The 6684-nt window shown below is 40.8% G+C and overlaps 1 long non-coding RNA gene across 1 annotated transcript; it reads left to right on the top strand.

Annotated features, from left to right (window-relative positions):
* Positions 1–283: 283 nt before the first annotated feature.
* LOC149970183 (uncharacterized) lies at positions 284–5609 on the top strand. Its single transcript, XR_016493766.1, has 2 exons — positions 284–529; positions 4787–5609. It is a non-coding gene; the product is annotated as an uncharacterized LOC149970183 (long non-coding RNA).
* Positions 5610–6684: the final 1075 nt, after the last annotated feature.

The raw sequence follows: 6684 nt of genomic DNA, 5'->3' as shown, positions 1-6684 counted from the left end.
TTTCTACCTTCTTAACAGCATTATGAACAAGGCAGGTCCTACAGGCTCTAGTTTCTACCTACTTAAGAACACTATCAACAAGGCAGGTTCTACAGGCCCTAGTTTCTACCTTCTTAACAGCACTATCAACAAGGCAGGTCCTACAGGCCCTAGTTTTGTCACACCTGGACTACTGTTCAGTCATGTGGTCAGGTGCCACAAAGAGGGACTTAGGAAAATTACCATTGGCTCAGAACAGGGCAGCACGGCTGGCCCTTAAATGTACATTGAGAGCTAATATTAATGATATGCATGTCAATCTCTCCTGGCTCAAAGTAGAAGAGAGATTGACTTAATCACTACTTGTATTTGTAAGAAGTATTGACATGTTGATGCACCGAGCTGTCTGTCTAAACTACCGGCACACAGCTCTGAGACCAATGCATACCCCACAAGACATGCCACCACGGTCCCCAAGTAGAGAGCAGACTATGGGAGGAGCACCATACTACATAGAGCCATGACTACATGGAACTCTATTCCACCTCAGGTAATTGATGAAAGCAGTAGAATAAGATTGAAAAAAAAACAGATAAAAATACACCTTATAGAACAGCAGTGAAGAGGCACACACACACACATGCTTACACATAAAAACAACAACACACACACTCTACACACACGTACACATGGATGTTGCCCATTGCAGCTATGTGATAATAGAGTAGTGGTCTTAATGAGTTGTGAAAAGTTATGAAAAGTACGATTTTTTTAAATTGTACATAACTGCCTTAATGCTGCTGGACCCCACTGAGAGTAGCTGCTGACTTGGCAGGGGATCCTTAAAAAATCAATACAAACACACCTAGAAAAGGTGATACAGTTGAAGTCTGAAGTTTACATACACTTATGTTGGAATAATAAAAACTCATTTTTCAACCACTCCACAAATTTCTTGATAACAAACTATAGTTTTGGCAAGTCTGTTAGGACATCTACTTCGTGCATGACACAAGTAATTTTTCCAACAATTGTTTACAGCCAGATTATTTCACTTATAATTCACTGTATCACAATTCCAATGGGTCAGACGTTTACATACACTAAGTTGACTGTGCCTTTAAACAACTTGGAAAATAAAATAAAAATGACGTTATGGCTTCAGAAGCTTCTGATAGGCTAATTGACATCATTTGAGTCAATTGGAGGTGTACCTGTGGATGTATTTCAAGGCCTACCTTCAAACCCAGTGCCTCTTTGCTTGACATCATGGGAAAATCAAAAAAAATCAGCCAAGACCTCAGAAAAAGAATGGCAGACCTCCACAAGTCTGGTTCATCCATGGGAACAATTTCCAAATGCCTGAAGGTACAACGTTCATCTGTACAAACAATAGTATGCAAGTATAAACACCATGGGACCACGCAGCTGTCATATCGCTCAGGAAGGAGACCGTTTCTGTCTCCTAGAGATGAACATACTTTGGTGCAAAAAGTGTAAATGAATCCCAGAACAGCAGCAAAGGACCTTGTGAAGATGCTGGAGGAAACAGGTACAAAAGTATCTATATCCACAGTAAAATGAGTCCTATATCGACATAACCTGAAAGGCCACTCAGCAAGGAAGAAGCCACTGCTCCAAAACCGCCATAAAAAAAGCCAGACTATGGTTTGCAACTGCGCAAGGGGACAAAGATCGTACCTTTTGGAGAAATGTCCTCTGGTCTGATGAAACAAAAATAGAACTGTTTGGCCATAATGACCATCGTTATGTTTGGAGGAAAAGGGAGGAGGCTTGCAAGCCTAAGAACACCACCCCAAACTTGAAGCACAGGGGTGGTGCACTTCACAAAATAGATGGCTTCATGAGGAATTAAAGTTATGTGGATATATTGTAGCAACATCACAAGACATCAGTCAGGAAGTTAAAGCTTGGTCGCAAATGGGTCTTCCAAATGGACAATGACCCAAAGCACCAAAATGGCTTAAGGACAACTAAGTCAAGGTGTTGGAGTGGCCATCACAAAGCCCTGACCCCAATCCTATAGAAATGTTGTGGGTAGAACTGAAAACATGTGTGCAAGCAAGGAGGCATACAAACCTGACTCAGTTACACCATCTCTGTCAGGAGGAATGGGCCAAAATTCACCCAACTTATTGTGGGAAGCTTGTGGAAGGCTACCCAAAACAGTTTGACCCAAGTTAAACAATTTAAAGGCAATGCCTCAAAATACTAATTGAGTGTATGTAAACTTATGACCCACTAGGAATGTGATGAAAGAAATAAAAGCTAAAATAAATCATTCTCTCTACTATTATTCTGACATTTCACATTCTTTCAATAAAGTGGTGATCCTAACTGACCTAAAACTGGGTATTTTTACTCAGATTAAATGTCAGGAATTGTGAAAAACTGAGTTGAAATGTATTTGGCTAAAGGTGTATGTAAACTTCCCACTTCAACTGTATATTTTTGGATCATAAACAGACATATCTCATTAACCTTTACGGTCCAAATAATGATGATCCACACTTCTTTAACAATATCTATAATAATTCTGACGTTTTTATTTTACATTTTTTAAATAAAGTGGTGATCCTAACTGACCTAAAAACAGGGAATTTTTATAAGGATTAAATATCAGGAATTGTGAAAAACAGTTTAAATGAATTTGGCTCAGGTTTATGTAAACTTCCGACTTCAACTGTATATTCATCTACAGCTGAGATGGCATCAGCATCTCTGCAGCACCTTGACTTATTCCGCATGTTGTTGTGTTACAGCCTGAAATTAAAATGGATTAAATATATTTTGTTGTCATCCATCTACACACAATACCCCATAATGACAAAGTGAAAACATGTTTTTACAAATATCTACACATTTATTGAAAATACAGAAATCTCTAATTTACATAAGAATTCACACCCCTGAGTCAATACATGTTAGAATCACCTTTGGCAGGGATTACACCTGTGAGTCTTTCTGGGTGAGTCTCTAAGAGTGATTACACCTGTGAGTCTTTCTGGGTGAGTCTCTAAGAGTGATTACACCTGTGAGTCTTTCTGGGTGAGTCTCTAAGAGTGATTACACCTGTGAGTCTTTCTGGGTGAGTCTCTAAGAGTGATTACACCTGTGAGTCTTTCTGGGTGAGTCTCTAAGAGTGATTACACCTGTGAGTCTTTCAGGGTAAGTCTCTAAGAGTGATTACAGCTGTGAGTCTTTCTGGGTGAGTCTCTAAGAGTGATTACACCTGTGAGTCTTTCTGGGTGAGTCTCTAAGAGTGATTACACCTGTGAGTCTTTCTGGGTGAGTCTCTAAGAGTGATTACACCTGTGAGTCTTTCTGGGTGAGTCTCTAAGAGTGATTACACCTGTGAGTCTTTCTGGGTGAGTCTCTAAGAGTGATTACACCTGTGAGTCTTTCTGGGTGAGTCTCTAAGAGTGATTACACCTGTGAGTCTTTCAGGGTAAGTCTCTAAGAGTGATTACAGCTGTGAGTCTTTCTGGGTGAGTCTCTAAGAGTGATTACACCTGTGAGTCTTTCTGGGTGAGTCTCTAAGAGTGATTACACCTGTGAGTCTTTCTGGGTGAGTCTCTAAGAGTGATTACACCTGTGAGTCTTTCTGGGTGAGTCTCTAAGAGTGATTACACCTGTGAGTCTTTCTGGGTGAGTCTCTAAGAGTGATTACACCTGTGAGTCTTTCTGGGTGAGTCTCTAAGAGTGATTACACCTGTGAGTCTTTCTGGGTGAGTCTCTAAGAGTGATTACAGCTGTGAGTCTTTCTGGGTGAGTCTCTAAGAGTGATTACACCTGTGAGTCTTTCTGGGTGAGTCTCTAAGAGTGATTACAGCTGTGAGTCTTTCTGGGTAAGTCTCTAAGAGTGATTACACCTGTGAGTCTTTCTGGGTGAGTCTCTAAGAGTGATTACAGCTGTGAGTCTTTCTGGGTGAGTCTCTAAGAGTGATTACACCTGTGAGTCTTTCTGGGTGAGTCTCTAAGAGTGATTACACCTGTGAGTCTTTCTGGGTGAGTCTCTAAGAGTGATTACACCTGTGAGTCTTTCTGGGTGAGTCTCTAAGAGTGATTACACCTGTGAGTCTTTCAGGGTAAGTCTCTAAGAGTGATTACAGCTGTGAGTCTTTCTGGGTGAGTCTCTAAGAGTGATTACACCTGTGAGTCTTTCTGGGTGAGTCTCTAAGAGTGATTACACCTGTGAGTCTTTCTGGGTGAGTCTCTAAGAGTGATTACACCTGTGAGTCTTTCTGGGTGAGTCTCTAAGAGTGATTACACCTGTGAGTCTTTCTGGGTGAGTCTCTAAGAGTGATTACACCTGTGAGTCTTTCTGGGTGAGTCTCTAAGAGTGATTACACCTGTGAGTCTTTCTGGGTGAGTCTCTAAGAGTGATTACAGCTGTGAGTCTTTCTGGGTGAGTCTCTAAGAGTGATTACACCTGTGAGTCTTTCTGGGTGAGTCTCTAAGAGTGATTACAGCTGTGAGTCTTTCTGGGTAAGTCTCTAAGAGTGATTACACCTGTGAGTCTTTCTGGGTGAGTCTCTAAGAGTGATTACAGCTGTGAGTCTTTCTGGGTAAGTTTCAAAAGAGCTTTGCACCTTTATTGTACAATATTTGCACATTATTCTTAAGAAAATTCTTCAAGCTCTGTCAAGTTAGTTGTTGATCATTGCTTGACAGCCATTTTCAAGTCTTGCCATAGATTTTCAAGCTGATTTTAATTATGCCACTCAGGAACATTCAATGTCGTCTTGATAACCAACTGCTGTGTATATTTGTCCTTGTGTTTCAGGTTATTGTCCTGCTGAAATGCAAATGAATCTCCCAGTGTCTGGTGGAAAGCGGACTGAACCAGATTTTCCTCTAAGATTTTGCCTGTTCTTAGCTCTATTTCATTTGTTTTTATCCTAAAAAACTCCCTAGTCCTTGCTGATGACAAGCATACCCATAACATGATGCAGCCACCACCATGCTTGAAAATATGAACAGTGGTACTCAGTTATGTGTTTTTTTGGATTTTACTTAAATGCCTTATTGCAAACAGGATGCATGTTTTGGAATATTGTTATTCTGTGCAGGATTCTTTCTTTTCACTCTGTCATTTAGGTTAGTATTGTGGAGTAACTACAACGTTGTGGATCCATCCTCAGTTTTCTCTTGTTACAGTCATTAAACTCAGTAACTGTTTTAAAGTCTCCATTGGCCTCATGGTGAAATCCTTCAGTGGTTTCCTTCCTCTCTGGCAACTGAGTTAGGAAGGACGCCTGTATCTTTGTAGTGACAGGGTGTATTGATACACCATCCAAAGTCTAATTAATAACTTCACCATGCTCAAAGGGATATTCAATGTCTGCTTTTTTATTTTTTACCCATCTACCAATAGGTGCCCTTCTTTGTGAGGCATTGGAAAACCTCCCTGGTCTTTGTGGTTGAATCTGTATTTGAAATGCATTGTTCAACTGAAGGACTTTACAGATCATTGTGGAGTGAGTGAGTATATGCTCAAGACATTTCAGCTTTTCATTTTTAAGTAATTTGTCATTTAAAAAAAAAAAATCTCAATTTTATCATTTTTTTCCATTCAAGCTGTAACACAATAAAATGAGTAAAAAGTTCAGGGGTGTGAATGTTTTCTGAAGGCTCTGTAAGTCAGCTGTTGCCTGGTGTTGATCCAAGACAACCAGAGCTCTTCTCCTGCAGGGTCCGTCTGCTCACCAACACCACACCTAGCTAAATCAGGTATGTTAGCTAAGGGTTGGAGCAACAACCTACAGGAGGGTAGCACTCCATGAAAAGGGTTTCAGCAGCCCTGATCTAAGGAGACACTACTATAACTTTCTAAACGCAAAATAAACCCACCCGCTCTTACTCCTCAGTGTTACTCTGATTGACATGAGCTGAGGGGTGTGGTTGTTTCATGTAGAAACTGTGAGTTGTATCTAAGAAATGTATTCACCATTTAGAGTGGCTTACTGAAGGACAAAGAACTATGGGCCTGGTCTGGTCTACAGGTGCTGTGCTGAAAACTTATAACCTAGTTAGTTGTAGTTAGATGTTATTCTCTCTCTCTCTCTCTCTCTGCCTTTCTCTCTGCCTTTCTCTCCCTGCCTCTCTCTCTCTCTCTCTCTCTGCCTCTCTCTTTCTCTCTGCCCCTCTCTCTCTGCCTCTCTCTCTCTCTCTGCCTCTCTCTCTCTCTCTCTGCCTCTCTCTCTCTCTCTGCCTCTCTCTCTCTCTCTGCCCCTCTCTCTATGCCTCTCTCACTGCCTCTATCTCTCTGCCTCTTGCTCTCTGCCTCTCTCTCTCTGCCTCTCTCTCTGCCCCTGTCTCTTTCACAGTTGCAACATAATATTAATAACTAGCCCACATGCTGTGTTCTCTATTCAAAAACGTTCTTCTAGCCTCGTACGAATGCCGAACGTGGTCCTTCAGAATGTGGAAAGACGTCTTTGTGAATGAACTATTTACATTATTACCTCATCATGCATTTAAAAATAATCATAATAATAGCCTAGTAATAACAATAATAAACAGAGAAAATGTGTATTTGTGTGTGTGTGTGTGTGTGTGTGTGTGTGTGTAAGTAAACAGCAATGGGGGTGGGGCTGGGGCTGATTGAGGAATGATTGACATGTACCCAATGGCCAATTGCTGATCGTCTCATATGTTTCACAGAATTATTTTTTTTAAACA

Source organism: Oncorhynchus mykiss, chromosome 30, assembly GCF_057628025.1.
Source record: "Oncorhynchus mykiss isolate SJ-2025 chromosome 30, ASM5762802v1, whole genome shotgun sequence".
NCBI lineage: Eukaryota > Metazoa > Chordata > Actinopteri > Salmoniformes > Salmonidae > Oncorhynchus > Oncorhynchus mykiss.
Note: the sequence above shows the minus strand (reverse complement) of the source record. Positions and strands in the feature narration are given on the sequence as shown.